We start from the raw sequence: 17,166 nt of genomic DNA on the forward strand, positions 1-17,166 counted from the left end.
TCCAGGCTCTGGGCTGTCAGCACAGAGCCCGATGTGGGGCTCGATCGAGCCCACGAACCGTGAGATCATGACCTGAGCCGAGGTCGGCCGCTTCACCGCCTGAGCCCCGGGGTGCCCCGAGTGGCTTTCTTTCCCACCACAAGCAGACAGCAGTGAGCTCTGGGCGTGTTTGGGGTGATGTGTCGTCCCTTGAACCTGTAAGTCTCTTAGCAGCCCTGTTGTACGCTCAACTATGAGATCACTCCTGATGGGGCCCCGGGGGGGCTCAGTCCGTTGAGCGTCCGACTTCGGCTCAGGTCATGATCTCTTGACTCTTGGGTTCAGGCCCCGCGTCGGGCTCTGTGCTGACAGCTCGGAGCCTGGAGTCTGCTTTGGATTCTCTCTCTGACCCTCCCCCACTCACTCTCTCTCTGTCTCTCTCTCTCCCTCAAAAATAAACATTACAAAACATTTAATGAAAGCATTAACGACGTTGTCCTGGTTTCTCTTGAGATTATTGATATATTTTTTAAATTACATGATAAGGGACACCTGGATACCTCAGTCAGTTAAGCGTCAGACTGTTGATTTCCGCTCGGGTCACGATCTTACAGTTGTAAGATCAAGGCCCAGCAGGGCTCCGTGCTGGGCGCAGAGGCTGCTTAAAATTCTCTGCCTCTGCCTGGTGCGTGGGTGGCTCCGTCGATTGAGCCTCAGACTCTTGATTTCAGCTGAGGTCACGATCCCATGGTTCAGTTGGTGAGACTGAGCCCCACGCCAGGCTCTGCGCTGACAGCAAGGATCCTGCTCGGGATTCTCTCTCTCTCCCTCTCTCTCTGCTCCTGTCAGCTCGTGCTCTGTTTCCCTCTCCCTCTCAAAATAAATAAGCATTTAAAAAAATAAAATCACATGACATATTCAAAAGCTAGGGTTATTCCTGAGAAATTATTGAAACTATGAATTGAAGAATAAACTATTTGTAAAAAAAAAGAAAAAAGAAAAAAGAGGCAAAAAAAAAGAAACTATGAATTGAAGAAGTAGAAAAGGGCATGGGCACAAAGATGTTTCGATAAACAATGAAAAACTGGGGAGCCTGGCTGAGTCAGTCAGAAGAGCATGCGACTCTTGACCTTGGGGTTGTGAGTTCGAGCCCCATGTTGGGTGTAGAGATCACTTAACAAAATAAATAAATGAAAAATCAAAACAACTTAAGTATCCAAGAGGAGAATACATTTAAGTAATTTATGGATGGGCTATTACGCGGTCATCAACAACTCTAATTGTGAGAGCTGTGCCAGATGAGAGATCCTTCTGTCTTAAGTGAGGAGAGAGGACACAAAAGTATATATGCATCATGCTCACCAGAGAATCCAGGAGCTATAAAAACAAAGATATTCCTATTTGGCTACTTAAAATGGTTTACGTTTTACAACGAAACACACTAGTGAAAAGTCAGAGGATGATGACTGTAGCGGGAGAAAACTAATAGGTACAACAGAGGTTAACATCCTCAGTAAACAGTTTCTACAAACTACGGCCACAAAAGAAAAGTGGGTAAATGACATGTACGGACAACTTATGAGAAGAAACGGCAGAGACACAGGCTCTGCACCCAGGGCGACGCAACTTCAGGCAGCAGCGATGCACCGATACTCATCTGTGAGATTGGCAAAGCCCAAAAGGACTGAGAACATCCAGTCCTCGCAAAAATTCAGGGAAAAAGACATTCTTGCTCGTCGCTGGGAGGAGTGTGACCTACTACAACCTTTTCTGGAAAATAACGAGGGATTCTCAAAATTATACTCAGCAGCAAAAAGAGACACTACTGATATGAACAACAAGATGGACGGATCTCAAAGGCACTGTGCCAGGTGGAAAAAGCCAGACCTAAGTGTCCGTGCAGTGATGATTTCATTTACGCGGACTCCTAGGAAACGGAAACCTATGTGGGCAGTGGGAAGCTCTTCAGTGAAGGAGCAGAAGGGGCCATTTGGGGTGACGGAAATTTTCGTATCTGGATCATGTCAGTAGTTACTTTGCTCAACACATTCGTCAAAACTCATTGAATGAGACACTTAAAATGGGGGCATTTTACTGTATGTACATTAGATCTCAATAAAGTTGATTTGTGTGTGTGTGTGGTTTTTTTTTTAAAAGTTTTATTTATTTACGTAATCTTTATACGCAATGTGTGTCTGGAACTCACGACCCCAAGGTCAAGAGTTGCATGCTCTTCTGACTGAGCTAGCCAGGTTGCTGGCTATAATGTTGGTTTCAAAACTCAGAATACAAATATATGTGTTTGGAGGATCAGGCCCGCGGAAATAAAAGTACAGAAGAATACATACAGAAGAATATTTCTAAATGGTGTTTTATTCCGGCACTGTTTTTAGAGGCCAAAAATTGGAAACTATAGGAATATTTATCATTAGGAAAATAGCCGAATCCGTTAAGGTAGACCTTCCTGTAGAATATTATGGACCCACTTAATAGAATTAGTTACACTTGTTGGGATGAGCACTGGGTGTTATACGGAACCCAACTTGACAATAAACTATGAAAGAAAAAAAAGAATTAGTTAAACTGGGAGGGCACCTGGCTGGCCCAGGTGGTGGAGCATGCAACTCTTGGCCTCTGGGATGTGGACTGGAGCCCCACATTGGGTGTAGAAATTACTTAAAACTTAAATCTTTAAAAATAAATATAGGGGCNGTCATCAACAACTCTAATTGTGAGAGCTGTGCCAGATGAGAGATCCTTCTGTCTTAAGTGAGGAGAGAGGACACAAAAGTATATATGCATCATGCTCACCAGAGAATCCAGGAGCTATAAAAACAAAGATATTCCTATTTGGCTACTTAAAATGGTTTACGTTTTACAACGAAACACACTAGTGAAAAGTCAGAGGATGATGACTGTAGCGGGAGAAAACTAATAGGTACAACAGAGGTTAACATCCTCAGTAAACAGTTTCTACAAACTACGGCCACAAAAGAAAAGTGGGTAAATGACATGTACGGACAACTTATGAGAAGAAACGGCAGAGACACAGGCTCTGCACCCAGGGCGACGCAACTTCAGGCAGCAGCGATGCACCGATACTCATCTGTGAGATTGGCAAAGCCCAAAAGGACTGAGAACATCCAGTCCTCGCAAAAATTCAGGGAAAAAGACATTCTTGCTCGTCGCTGGGAGGAGTGTGACCTACTACAACCTTTTCTGGAAAATAACGAGGGATTCTCAAAATTATACTCAGCAGCAAAAAGAGACACTACTGATATGAACAACAAGATGGACGGATCTCAAAGGCACTGTGCCAGGTGGAAAAAGCCAGACCTAAGTGTCCGTGCAGTGATGATTTCATTTACGCGGACTCCTAGGAAACGGAAACCTATGTGGGCAGTGGGAAGCTCTTCAGTGAAGGAGCAGAAGGGGCCATTTGGGGTGACGGAAATTTTCGTATCTGGATCATGTCAGTAGTTACTTTGCTCAACACATTCGTCAAAACTCATTGAATGAGACACTTAAAATGGGGGCATTTTACTGTATGTACATTAGATCTCAATAAAGTTGATTTGTGTGTGTGTGTGGTTTTTTTTTTAAAAGTTTTATTTATTTACGTAATCTTTATACGCAATGTGTGTCTGGAACTCACGACCCCAAGGTCAAGAGTTGCATGCTCTTCTGACTGAGCTAGCCAGGCGGCCAATAATGTTGGTTTCAAAACTCAGAATACAAATATATGTGTTTGGAGGATCAGGCCCGCGGAAATAAAAGTACAGAAGAATACATACAGAAGAATATTTCTAAATGGTGTTTTATTCCGGCACTGTTTTTAGAGGCCAAAAATTGGAAACTATAGGAATATTTATCATTAGGAAAATAGCCGAATCCGTTAAGGTAGACCTTCCTGTAGAATATTATGGACCCACTTAATAGAATTAGTTACACTTGTTGGGATGAGCACTGGGTGTTATACGGAACCCAACTTGACAATAAACTATGAAAGAAAAAAAAGAATTAGTTAAACTGGGAGGGCACCTGGCTGGCCCAGGTGGTGGAGCATGCAACTCTTGGCCTCTGGGATGTGGACTGGAGCCCCACATTGGGTGTAGAAATTACTTAAAACTTAAATCTTTAAAAATAAATATAGGGGCACCTGGGTGGCTCAGTCAGTTAAGTGTCCGATTCGGCTCAGGTCATCATCTCATGGTTTGTGAGTTCGAGCCCCGAACCAGGCTCTGTGCCGACAGTGCAGACTCTACTTGTGATTCTCTCTATGTCTCTCTCTGTCCCTCCCCAACTTGTGCACGTGCTCTCTCTCTCAAAATAAATAAACTTTAAAAAAAATAATAAAAGAGTAAGTTAAAGTGGTATCTATTGACTTGGAGAAATAGGCATGCCATATTTTTTTTAAAAAGTGTTTTGGGGCGCCTGGGTGGCTCAGTTGATTAAGTGTCTGACTTCAGCTCAGGTCATGATCTCATGGTTCGTGGGTTCGAGCCCCACGTCGGGCTCTGTGCTGACAGCTCGGAGCCTAGAGCCTGTTTCGGATTCTGTGTCTCCCTCTCTCTCTGACCCTCCCCTGCTCACGCTGTCTCTCTCTCTCTCTCTCAAAAATAACCATTAAAAGTTAAAAAAAAAAGAATGACGAAGACTCTAAGAAAACAGTAAATATTCTGTAATATAAAATAACATAATTAAAATATTAAATTAAATTCATGCTTTGATTACAACTGTAAAAATGAAATATGCATGTGGATAAGGGCTGGTAAGGAGGGACTCAAACAGGTTTTCAGAGTTTTTTAGAGTGTAGACATATGCATTCTTTTTTTTAAACCTGTGAATGCTTGTGGGCAATAACCAGAATAGCTCCATTATGTAAAGTATGCAAAATATGGATGCAGTGAACCAAGTATAGATAGAAATGCAAAAATTAAAATTGTTTAGTAACGATGGCAGGCCTGTGAATACATTTTTTTCAATCTCCCCAAACTTTATGTAATGTTACACTACCTTAGAATAAAAAGTAACTCCTCTCCTCTAGAAAGCTAAGCTCTTCATTTTTGGAATTAATGACACTAGAACACAAATTTGTAGCACGATACAACTACGGCTTTGTCACAACATCCCCTATGTGGATAAGGGCTAGACAGGAAAAATGTGGAGATTGTTGAGGGCTTCCCAATTTTTATTGCCCATATTATCATATTGCAAAAAAACACCAGAGTAGAGGAAAAAGATTTAACGTGTACTTCCCCAAGTCCCAGAAGCTCAATCTTCTTCTTCTTTTTTTTACTTTTTATTTTTATTTTTTTATTTTATTTTTTTATGTTTTTATTTATTTCTAGGAGAGAGAGAGAGAGACAGCGTGAGCAGGGGAGGGTCAGAGAGAGAGGGAGATACAGACTCTGAAACAGGCTCCAGGCTCCGAGCTGGCAGTCAGCACAGAGCTCGACGCGGGGCTCGAACCCACGAACCGCGAGATCATGACCTAAGCGAAAGTCGGACGCTTAACCGACTAAGCCACCCAGGCGCCCCTCTTCTTCTTTTTTTAATGTTTATCTTTGAAAGAGAGAGAGACAGAGCGTGAGCGGGGGAAGGGCAGAGAGAGAGAGGGAGACACAGAATCCAAAGCAGGCTCCAGGCTGTGAGCTGTCAGCACAGAACCCGACGGGGGTCTCGAACTCATGAACCGCAAGATCGTGACCTGAGCTAAAGTTGGAAGCTTAACCAACTGAGCCACCCAGGCGCCCCCTTTTTTTTAAATGTTAATTTCTGAGAGAGAGCATGTACAAGAGCAAGCGGGGGCAGGGCAGAGAGAGAGGGTGACCGAGGGTCTGAAGCATACCCTGCACTGACGGCAGTGAGCCCACCGTGGGGCTTGAACTCATGAACTGTGAGATCATGGCTGAGCCCAAGTCAGAGGTTCCACCGACTGAGCCACCCAGGCACCCCACAGTCTTCAACTTTTTCAAGTTATAAACAGTCTTTCTTAAATACAAGCTGATTGGGCCATCCTCGGACACATTAACTCAAGCTGCTGACCTTTGGAAAGCGAATCAGAGACTATATCCAGAAAGAATTGTAATCGGGCTTGGCCACAGTGAGAGGTATTTAGGACAGAGGCTCATGCTCAGTTACAGCCACAACCCCAGGCCAGAGGTTGTCACCAGGACATATGACAGCCCTGTGTAAGGGACACAGCGGTGAGGATCTGTAACAGGTTGGTGAGAGAGAGAGAGAGAGAGAGAGGCAGAGGATTTCCTTGTTAGTCTCTGCCCAGCGAAGGGGCTGTGATTGGCCAGCAAGTGTTTTTGCCACATCTGAACATAATCCAAACTGCAACGTAATCCAAGCAGGTCACTTTTCCCTGCAGCTTAAAAAACAAAGTAATCCTACATTGGATATGGTTCAAATCAGCTGGAGCAGAGGGCCCCGCGGGGGGAAGAGAGGCTTGGGCCACTTCTAATTTGCTTTTCCAATCTGAAGAAATAGCAAATTAGGTTTAAAAATCGTGGTGTATTTTAAATATTTACTTTAACCCTTTCAACACACAAGCATTGCATTTATAACAGTGCTACAGAGAACTACAGAATTTTGGATGCATGTATGGAGATATATACATTTCTTTTTTGGAATGTCTAGGTATTTTTGAAAGCCAGGAAATAGGATAAGTTTGTTTTTAAGCAGCATATTAGTTACCTTTTCAAATTATATGTTCAATATTTGTTTCGTTCTTAAATTTTTTTTCACATTTATTTGTTTTTGAGAGAAGGACGAGTGGGGGAGGGGCGGGGGGGGCACAGAATCCAAAGCAGGCTCCAGGCTCTGAGCTGTCAGCACGGAGCCCAACGCGGGGCTCAGACTCACGGACCGTGAGATCATGACCTGAGCCAAAGCCGGATGCTTAACTGACTGAGCCACCCGAGTGCCCCATGATAACTGTTTCTTTAAACTCTAGCCACTTTTTAGGCAAAAAAAAAAAAAATCTAAAATTAAAGCAAGAGATCCAATTGTTCATTTGAAAAAATGAAGTAAATAAAGAGGGAAATTTTTACGTATATATGAATTGTCTATCTATCTATCTATCTATCTATCTATCTATCTATCTATCTATCTATCTACTCATAGTGTACTCCAGGTGTTCCGATTTGATAAAGGAAGACAAGTTCAAGGTAATATGATAAGTGTCTTCTTTAAATCCTGCCAGTGTGTCTCTGACTCATGCACATCCTTATATGGAGACGAGGCTCTTGGAGAATGCGCAACCTGGCCACCCGCCCGTGCCAAGGCCCTGCTATGAGACAGCAAGAATGGCAGCGAATAGACAAACCTATGGCATGAAATCAAAGGGCTCACGTTGGAACTGCAGCTCGGCCGTTCCTTGTGTTGACTCTGAGCCGAAGTCCCCACAGCAAGATGGAGACGGTAATAAAACCTTCTTCACAACAGGCTTGTGGGGAAGAATAGCTGAGACAATACACGGGACGGTGCCTAGCACAGGGCTTAGTGCCAAGCTTGCTCAAATGTTTGCTCCCTTAGACCGTCTCTCCCTGCTGGATGCGAGGATTACCCTGGTGATGTTTGTGAAAACAAGTGTTGGTTATAATTAGAAATGGGTAGCAGGGCCCTTATGTCTTTTTTTTTTAATTAAATTTTTTTGGGGGGCGCCTGGGTGGCTTAGTCAGTTGAGCGTCCGACTTTCGCTTAGGTCGTGATCTCGCGGTTCGTGGGTTTGAGCCCCGCGTCGGGCTCTGTGCTGACCGCCAGCTCGGAGCCTGGAGCCTGTTGCAGTCTGTATCTCCCTCTCTCTCTGACACCCCCCGCCCCTGCTCACAGTGTCTCTCTCTCTCTCTTCTAGAAATAAAATAAAAATATTAGAAAAAAATAGTATTAATTAAATTTTTTTTAATGTCTTTATTTTATTTTGAGAGACAGAGACACGGAGCAAGCGGGGGACAGGCAGAGAGAGAGAGGGAGACCCAGAATCTGAAGCAGCTCCACGCTCTGAGCTGTCGGCACAGAGCCCGACGCAGGGCTCGAACCCACAGACCGCGAGATCATGACCTGAGCCGACGACGGACACTTAACCGCCTGAGCCCCCATAACTCTCCCTTACGTCTTGAATTGATGTCATGACGCCATGTCTGTTTGTGTTGCAGGTGGCCGTGGTGGGGGCCTTCGGCTGGGCTGCCTCCCAGCTTCCTGGACAGGGACGTTAGGCCTCAAGGGCTACGATCTATTTGAACTTCCTTCCGAGCCCCTCCATCTTTGGCCAGCTGCCCCATCTAGCTTGCTAGAAGTTTCCAGAAGGGTTCTGGAAACGCACAAGGCCATGCTGGGAGGCAAGCATGGGTCCCAGCTCCTGGCCTTCAATAAACACTTCAAGGCGGCCTCCAAAGCTCCCGCAAGGCCCCTGCCTGCTTCCTCCAACCTTGCCTCCCGTTCTCTCCAGTCCGACACTCTCGCCACCGGGGCCCTCTTTCTGTCCCTAAAATATGTCAAGTTGAGTTTTAGTCGAGGTGTATTCCTGCCTCCTTCCTTCGCCCTGGTTTCGTCTTCCTAGAACATTCTTCCTCAGATCTCCACGTGGCCAGCTCCCTCTCGTCATTTAGGCCTCGGGGCAGCTACCCCTCCAAGGAAGGCCTCTCCTGACCTCCTTAGCTAGAGTGGCCGTCCCTCAACTCCTAGTCGCTCTTTACCCTATGATACTATTTCACTGTCTTCTCAGCACTTAGCATCACCGGAGATGGTCTTATTTGCACAGGTACCTGTTTCCTGCTACCTCCCAGGGGCAAGGGCACATCTGCCTGGTCCATGCTGAACTCATGGCACTTCCACACCCAAGAGATGCTTGTTCCGTGAATGAACGAGAGAAAGGCTCTGTGAGGGCTGCACGGCAGAGCGAACAGCCTCCCCCTGGGTGCCCCGTGGCCGGGTGCTGATCCCCGTGTGCAGGGCTGGCCTCAGTCGGGCTGGACGGGCACGCTGGCGCTCTCCAACGGAACACAGCCTCGGCACCCGTGCTCTTCGGTGGGCCCTCACGGACGCGCTGTCCCCACCAGGGGGTCGGCGGGTGCCACGTAAGCAGAGGCTTCGTAAGCGCGTGACCTGGGACTCCGGCTCCTGAGGGCCCGAGTTACCCTGTAAAGAGTCACGCTAGGGGCGCCTGGGTGGCTTAGTCGGTTAAGCGTCCGACCTTCGCTCAGGTCATGATCTCGCGGTTCGTGGGTTCGAGCCCCGTGTCGGGCTCTGTGCTGACTGCCAGCTCAGAGCCTGGAGCCTGTTTCAGAGTCTGTATCTCCCTCTCTCTCTGACCCTCCCCTGCTCACGCTGTCTCTCTCTCCTAGAAATAAATAAAACATTAAAAAAAAAAATTTAAAAAAAAAGAGTCACGCTAATGAAGGGGCCACGCGGAGACGCGCCCTGCCACCCCACGTCCCAGCCGTTCCCGTCGAGGTGCCGGGAATGTGGGTGAGCGAGTCCCCTTGGGCCTTCCACCCCAGCGGGATGGCAGAGCCGCGAGAAGTAACCAGTCGCTAGTGTTTGTGTACGTTTGGCACTGATTCCCCAGCGACGGGTAGCTGAGACACCAGCTGCTCTCTCCCCACGAATGGCTGCGGAGCGTCTGCGCCCTTCCTCTACGAGACTGCGAGCCCGGGCCAGAGGGATGCGAGAGAATTACCTTCGTGTTTCCCACCTTGCCTGGCGCCCTGCACAGGTCAGGTCGACCCAAGGGTCTTCAGTCAAAGACTTGCTGAGCTCCTCCACGCGTCAGTCTGTGTGCCCCTTGTGTGCAGACAGGCGTGTGTGTGTGCGCGCGCGCACGTGCGCGCCAGCAACACAGGAGGTGCACAGAGAAGCAGCGGAGATTCACTTCCCCAGCGCGTCACACAGCTGTTCCCTGAGGTCGAAGAGCACACCCAGCTCCCAGCACAGCAGCCCGAGGGCAGGCCAACGGCCACCAGTGTCCAGAGACGCCAAAGGAAGGTCTGCGGGGGCCCAGGGAGGGCGCGGCTGTCACCGGAGACCTGGGGGAGACCCTACCCACCTAGGGAGCAGCTTTCAAGCTAAGCATGTGTTCCGGTGGCCGTCTTAAAGCAGGGAAGCTGGCAAGGTGACTGTGGTCCCTTGAGCATGTGATCTTTAAGGCCATCAAGTGTAATAAGGTCATTTTACAGCTCGTGAGGCAGGGACACGGCCGGGCTGCAATGAGTGAGCTGCCTGCAGACATTCACGCCCCTCTCTCCTCTCCGACCCCTGAGCTTTGGGGCCACATCCTGCCCCCCGGAGCCCCAGGCAGGCACACACCTATCCTATCTTCCCCTTTTCCACAACACAGGTTGTTCTGAGAGAGAGAGAGAGAGAGAGAGAGAGAACGGGAAGGGTCTACCTAAACTCGAAGCTCATTCCTGTCTTTAAAACCCAAACCAAGCCAAGAAAAGAGAAGACAAGCCAAACCAGGGGCACCTGGGGGGCTCAGTCAGTCAAGCGTCCGACTTCAGCTCAGGTTGTGATCTCACGGTTTGTTGAGTTCGAGCCCCACGTCGGGTTCTCTGCTGTCAGCACAGAGCCCACTTCAGATACTCTGTTCCCCTCTCTCTCTGCCCCTCCCCTGCTCATTCTCTCCCTTTCTCTCTGTCTCAAAATAAATAAACTTAAGGAAAAAATTTTAAAGACAAAACAAAAAACGCCAAACCAGATACTACTCTATACTACCTCCAAACCTAAGTTTAAGGATTTCTTTTTCCTCTTCTTTTGCTCTCTAGGATGGAGTTAAATAAATTCAAAGGGATGACACAACTCAGCTCAAGGAGATTAAAAATGATGATTGGTCATTTGAGTAAAAAAATAATTAACTTCACAGTTACAAATAAATACGTAAAAATTTTTTTGAAGGGGAGGAAGTAGAGATTATTTTATCGCTAAAATTTGTATTACAAAAAGGTTAAATACAGAAGAGTTAAAAGATCCAACGGTAAGTAAGTTGCCGTATTCACTGTGTGTGGGAGCGTGTACATGTTTTTTCCTCAAAGACGTGGAGGTAAGCCCGAGTCTTCTACATAACGACCAAAGCACTGCGGCACCTGGGAAACTTAACTATAATTAGACGGGATCTTCGCACACAGGGCTTGGAGGGAGGAAGTAAGACTTTTATCTCCATCTCTTATCTGGGAGCATAGGAAAGTCAGCCGGCGCGCTGAGCCAGGTGTGGGGGATGTGAACACAAGGGCTTTCTGATGCTCAGAGACCTGGACAAATGTGTGAAGCTGGCATCGTTCAAACGTTTGTTTGAAACCATTTGTGGGAGCTCCCTGGCCTCTGCACTCTGCGTACGTGTAATCAGCTGCGTGTGCATCAGCAAGCCCCGGGCCGATCCCACCCATCAGCAGCATGAAAGTGACAGGAAACAACAGAAGTGAGTCTTTGAGAGAAAAGAGACAGAAACCGTAGCCACAAGTCATCTTTGCAACCATGAGAGAGAAAAAGAAAGAGAGAAACGATTCAGCGCAATTTCTGCTGTGAACGAGCCCAGATCTTCCCCGGGAGAGCTCTGGGTCAGGCCATCTGACTGGGGAAGGAAACGAGGCTCCGGGCAGGGGGAAGTGCCTTACGGCGTTAAATTAATAAAGAATGTGTGGAGCTAATACCTCACCCTTCCCACCTCTGCCAGCTCTGGCTACAGGGGATACTTCCTGACTTGGAAGGGTTCTGGAAAAACGTCGCGTGCATCTGTGACGGCGTGAAGCCCGCAGTCATGCCTCCTTTCTCCCACCCCAACCGCTTTCTAACCCCCCCAGACTATTTTTCTTCATCTGAGGCCATAAATGTCCTGGTCCGTGTAACGGGGCAGTGCCCTCTGCTTGCAGGGCAGCCCCCAAGCAGGCTACCAGGGTGGTGTGGGCGGACATGCCTGGCAGTGTCGTAAGGCAGCAGGCCCCGAGGAAGTGCTGTCTGCCTCCCCCCCCCCCCCCNCTCCCCCCCCCCCCCCCAGAGCCCGCAGCCTCGGGAAAACTACATTTCCCAGGCTCCCCTATCAGGGAGCTCCTGGCTGGGCTCAGCCAATAGGAGGTGCAAGTGGGAAGGTAGCAGATGGGAGGGAGGGAGAAGCCAGGGCATAGCTCCCTGTCTCCCACCGCTTGGGGGTCCGATAGGAGTGGATTCTTCCCCCACAGTCCTGGCTCCCTGCCGGATGGCCCCTCCCTCTGTGGTCGCAGTGACCCCCGGGGTCCCCACCCATCAGTTCCTGCAAATGGCCCCAGCCTTGGGCTCTGGTCTCACCACCTCTAGTCGTAGGGGCAGGAGAGGCTTCCTGTTGTTGCTGCTAATTTCTGGGTTCCCTCAATGTCTCCTGCCGCGCTTCTAGGCTCTTCCATCACCCATGTAACCAATTCCTTCTATTAAATTCTGTTGTTGTTTTTTAATGTTTTGTTTATTTTTGAAGGAGAGAGAGAGAGAGAGACAGAGTGCGAACAGGAGAGGGGCAGAGAGAGAGGGACACACAGAATCTGAAGCAGCTCCAGGCTCTGAGCCGTCGGCACAGAGCCCGACGCGGGGCTCGAACCCACGAACCGCGAGATCATGACCTGAGCCGAAGTCGGACGCTTAACCGCCTGAGCCCCCCAGGCGCCCCCGAACAGTAATTTTTTAAACTATGCAGTAAAGGATTAAATCAGCAGGATTGGGGTCCTCAAACTCTGCAGAGTCCAGAGGAAGGACGGGCCTTTGGTTGGCTCTGGGAGATAATCTATAAACCCCTGGAATACCCTGTCTGATAAGATCATCTTTCTACATGGGTCACGCCGGATAGCTTCTGTCAACAACGTGACTTGTGATGAACGCCTGTTTTCATTTGCCCGGGGCCTCGGCCCCGCTCTGTCGCTATTTCGGCCTGACCTGATGGGGTGGGGGAGTGGCGGTGAACACTGATTGCCTGCGGCCAGTCACGCGGCTACAGCTCTACAGCTGACCCTCCGTAAAAACCCTGGGCACCGGGGCTCAGACGGCTGGCAACAATCCTGTGCGTTGTCACCCGTCACCGCTGGGAGAAGTGAGCTCTGTCTGCGGGACGCCCCTGCGTGAGGGCCACGGGAACCGCACATCTGGTCTCTCCGGGCCCCTGCCTGATGCAGTTTTTCCCTCGCTGAGTTCAGCATTAATCTTTTGCTGTAATAAACTGCAACCACAAGTGTCACCGCTCTTCTGAGTCGGGCAGAAGTCTTTCTAGCAAATAGTGAACCCGAGGGCGGTCCTGGGGACCCAACACCCAATTACAAAGGAAACTCTTTTTTCACAAACAAAATGTCTACGGTCCCCAGAATTTGAGTAACTTACCTGAACCGAAGGCAGCTTCTACCTGACGCCGAAGGCCCAGCTTCTGTCGGTGCCACACTGCCTCTGTGAGGACAGGGCAGCGGGGGAGAAATCTGGAGGCGGAAAGACTGCTTGCCTGGATGTTTGAGTAGATGCTGTGAAGACCCTTTCTGACTCCAACAGCTGATAAACCTATACGTTAATGAACGCCTATTGGACCCTCAGAAGAAGCAGGTATGTGCTTGCCGGGGGTGGACGGGAGAGGTCGTGTGCACAAGGCCCCCTGGCCTGCACAGGGAAGGGGGCGGACGCGGTGAAGCAGGGTGGAAGCCTCTGCGACACAGGCAGGCGCCAGGGCCGGGCGGTGGCAGAGGGACAGGGCGGGCCGGCCGGCGCGGCGGGGGCTCGGGGACGTCTCCGNNNNGGGTGCAATGTGGGGTCTACAGGCATCACTGGGCTGGAGCTTATGTTGTTTTGCTCTGTCTTCTTGGCCTGAATAGAGTTTTAAAACATTTGGAATTAATTGCTAAGATTCAAACTATATGAGTATTTCTTTTTCTTAATGTTTTTTTTAAAAGTTTATTTATTTATCTTTAGAGACAGAGAGAGAGAGTGTGTGCCTCGTTTTTAGAGGCAGAGAGAGAGGGAGAGAAGAAGAATCCCAAGCAGGCTCCACGCCGTCAGCACAGCGCCAAATATAGGGCCGCAACTCAGAAAACGTGAGATCATTCTCTGAGCTGAAATGAAGAGTGGGACGCTTCACCAACAGAGCCCCACCCAGGCGCCCCTTAAATGCTTTTTCTTAAGTTTACGTATGTATTTTTGAGGGGTGGGAGGGGCAGAGAGAGAGGGAAAGAGAGAGTCCCAAGCAGGCTCCACTCTGTCAGCCCAGAGCCCGGTGCAGGGCTCCGTCTCACAGGAGATCATGACCTGAGCTGAAAGCAAGAGTCGGACGCCTAACCCGACTGAGCCCCCAGGGGCCCCCAAAATATGAGTATTTCCTTTGAAATCTCTTTTCCAGTTTCCCTGGGGACAATGGGATGTGGGCCACTCTGGGCCGGACCTCCTGTACGCCAAGAGCCAGGGGCCATGAGTCATAAACGGCTGTCCCTACGAGCTGAGGCGTGTGCTCTCCTATGGGCCTCAGTCTCCACCTATCTGTCTCAGTCAGCCTGGGCTGCTGTAACAAAATATCCCAGGCGGCGTGGCTTACACAATACACACGTATTTCTCGCAGCTCTGGAGGCCGAGAAGCCTAAGGTGAAGACACGGGCAGATTCCGTTCCTAGAGGAAGCCTGCTTCCTGGCTTTCGAACAGCCACCCCTTCGTGCTGGGCGCCTCCATGCCGTTTCCTTGGTTCTTCTGCATGGAGAGACCTTTCTGTCGTCTTCTCCCTAGAGGGCTCTGATCCCACAGCCTCAGGACCTCATCTAAACCTCCTAACACCAGTGCGTTTGGGGGTAAGTTTCCAACATATGAATCCTGGGGGGGGGAATACAAACATTCAGCCTATGACACCATCTCAGTTGCATTCTTGCTTTTCTTCCAGCAGAGTTACAAGAAAGGGAAGGTTTCCTTTTTTCTTTTAAGATTTCATTTTTAAGTAATGTCTACACCCAACGTCAGGCTCAAACCTACAACCCCAAGATCAAGAGTCAGATGCTCTGCTGACTGAGCCAGCCAGGCACCCCAAAAGGAAAGGATTTCTTAAATGTATGTTTCCGTTTTTTTTTTTTTATTTTTTTAATGTTTTATTTATTTCTAGGAGAGAGGGATAGACAGCGTGAGTAGGGTTGGGTCAGAGAGAGAAGGAGTCAGAGACTGAAACAGGCTCCAGGCTCTGAGCTGGCAGTCAGCACAGAGNCACTCTCAGTCTGTCTGTCTGTCTCTCTCTCAAAAATAAATATTAAAAATTTTTTAAAAAAAGAAAAACAAAATACAGACTAAGACAGACAAGTATTTCTTGCAAAATGGAGGGAGCATATTTCTTTTCTATTTTTCATTTTTTAAAAATTTTTTAATTTATTTCTAGGAGAGAGAGAGAGAGACAGCATGAGCAGGGGAGGGTCAGAGAGAGAGGGAGATACAGACTCTGAAATAGGCTCCGGGCTCTGAGCTGGCAGTCAGCACAGAGCCCTACATGGGNTTTCTTTTTTTTTTTTTAATGTTCATTTATTTTTGAGAGAGAGAGACTGAGCGTGAGCCAAGGAGGGATAGAGAGAGAAGAAGACACAGAATCCGAAGGAGGCTCCAGGCTCCGAGCTGTCAGCACAGAGACCAATGCGGGGCTCGAACTGGCAAGCTGTGAGATCATGACCTGAGACAAAGTCAGATACTTAATCGACTGAGCCACCCAGGCGCCCCCCCTTTTTTTAATTATTAGTTTTTTTAATTTCAATGTTTTATTTATTTCTTAGAGAGACAGAGAGAGACAGCTTGAGCAGGGGAGGGTCAGAGAGAGAGGGAGACACAGAATCTGAAACAGGCTCCAGGCTCTGAGCTGTCAGCACAGAGACCAATGCGGGGCTCGAACTGGCAAGCTGTGAGATCATGACCTGAGCCGAAGTCAGATACTTAACTGACTGAGCCACCCAGTCGCCCTAAGATTTCTAAGATGGTCCCCAGGGGTGCTGGCTTGCTGGTGCTCATGCCCTTTATGTGGGCTCGACCATTACTTGCTTCTACTCATAGAATGTAACTAAGGTGATGGGATGTTACTTCTGTAATTAGATTATACAAATCACGACTTCCACTCTGCTAGTATTGCCTTCGTGGTTTACACACTTGAAGAAGTAGGCTGCCACTCCGGAGAGGCCACGTGGCAAGGGATAATGGCGGCCGCAAGCCAACAGGACACAAGGGACTGAATCCTGCCCACAATCGTGCTATTTTGGAAGAGGACCTGTCCCCAGCTGAGCCTTCAGATGAGACCCTGGCTGCTGTGCAGCCTTATGAGAGACCTGAAAAAGAGGACGCAGCTAAGCTATGCCCAAATTCCGACCCACAGGAAGTGTGAGATAAGAAAGGTATATATATTTTTATTTTAATTGTGATAAAAGCACAGAACATAAGCTTTACCATCGAAGCCATTTTTAAACATAACAGTTCGGTAGCATTAGCTATGTTCACGTTGTTGTAGGACAGACTCTAGAACTTCTTTGCTTTGTAAACTGAAGCTCTGTATCCATGTCATTTCTCCTCCATCCCAACCCTGGTAACCACCTTTCTACCTTCTGTCTTCGTGAAGTTGAGTACTTTAGATGACTTATGGAAGGGGAATCACACAGCATTTGTCTTTTCGTGACTGGCTTTCCTTCCGCTTCCCGACTTAATCATATTCCCTTGTACGCAGAGACCACATTTGGTCTCTCCATTCATCCATCAGTGGATATTTGGGTTGCTTCCACCTTGGCTTTGATGAACAGTGCTGCTATAAGCATTGTGTGCAAATATTTCTTCAAGATCCTATATTCTGTTCTTTGGGATATATCCTCAGAAGTGGAATTACTGGATCATGTGGTAATTCTATTAACTTTTTTGAGGAATCGCCATACTGTTTTCTACAGCAGCGGCGCCATTTTGTATCCCAACTAGCAGCATCTAAGCATTTCGGTTCCTCCACATCCATGCCAACACTGGTTTTTCTGGGGGTTTGTTTGTTTGTGTTTCTTTTTTTATAGTGGCCACCCCAAAGCACATGAGGTGGCATCTTACTAAATGTGTGTTTTAGGCAGCTGATTTGTGGGGTGATTGTTACGTAGCAAGAGAGAAGCAAGATACCATTTCCGTTTTGTGAGTTCCAAGAAGGGAGTAGTTACTGTTTCCAAAGCAGCTGAAAGGTTGAGCAAGAGGAGAACTGACACAAAAAG

The 17,166-nt window shown here is 48.3% G+C and overlaps 1 protein-coding gene and 1 long non-coding RNA gene across 2 annotated transcripts in view; one reads left to right on the forward strand and one right to left on the reverse strand.

Moving 5' to 3' along the window:
* CNBP (CCHC-type zinc finger nucleic acid binding protein) overlaps positions 1 to 17,166 on the reverse strand; it is a 363,505-nt gene that overhangs the window by 41,107 nt on the left and 305,232 nt on the right. The gene's annotated exons all lie outside the window — the stretch shown is intronic.
* The window catches only part of LOC144233817 (uncharacterized), a 7,749-nt gene continuing 3,599 nt past the window's right edge, over positions 13,017 to 17,166 (forward strand). The window contains exons 1-3 of the long non-coding RNA XR_013335769.1: positions 13,017 to 13,530; positions 14,534 to 14,757; positions 16,059 to 16,323. This is a non-coding gene — a long non-coding RNA (uncharacterized LOC144233817). The remainder of the gene's footprint in view (positions 13,531 to 14,533; positions 14,758 to 16,058; positions 16,324 to 17,166) is intronic.

Source organism: Crocuta crocuta, unplaced genomic scaffold (assembly GCF_008692635.1).
Source record: "Crocuta crocuta isolate KB4526 unplaced genomic scaffold, BGI_CrCroc_1.0 scaffold296, whole genome shotgun sequence".
Taxonomy (NCBI): Eukaryota; Metazoa; Chordata; class Mammalia; order Carnivora; family Hyaenidae; genus Crocuta; species Crocuta crocuta.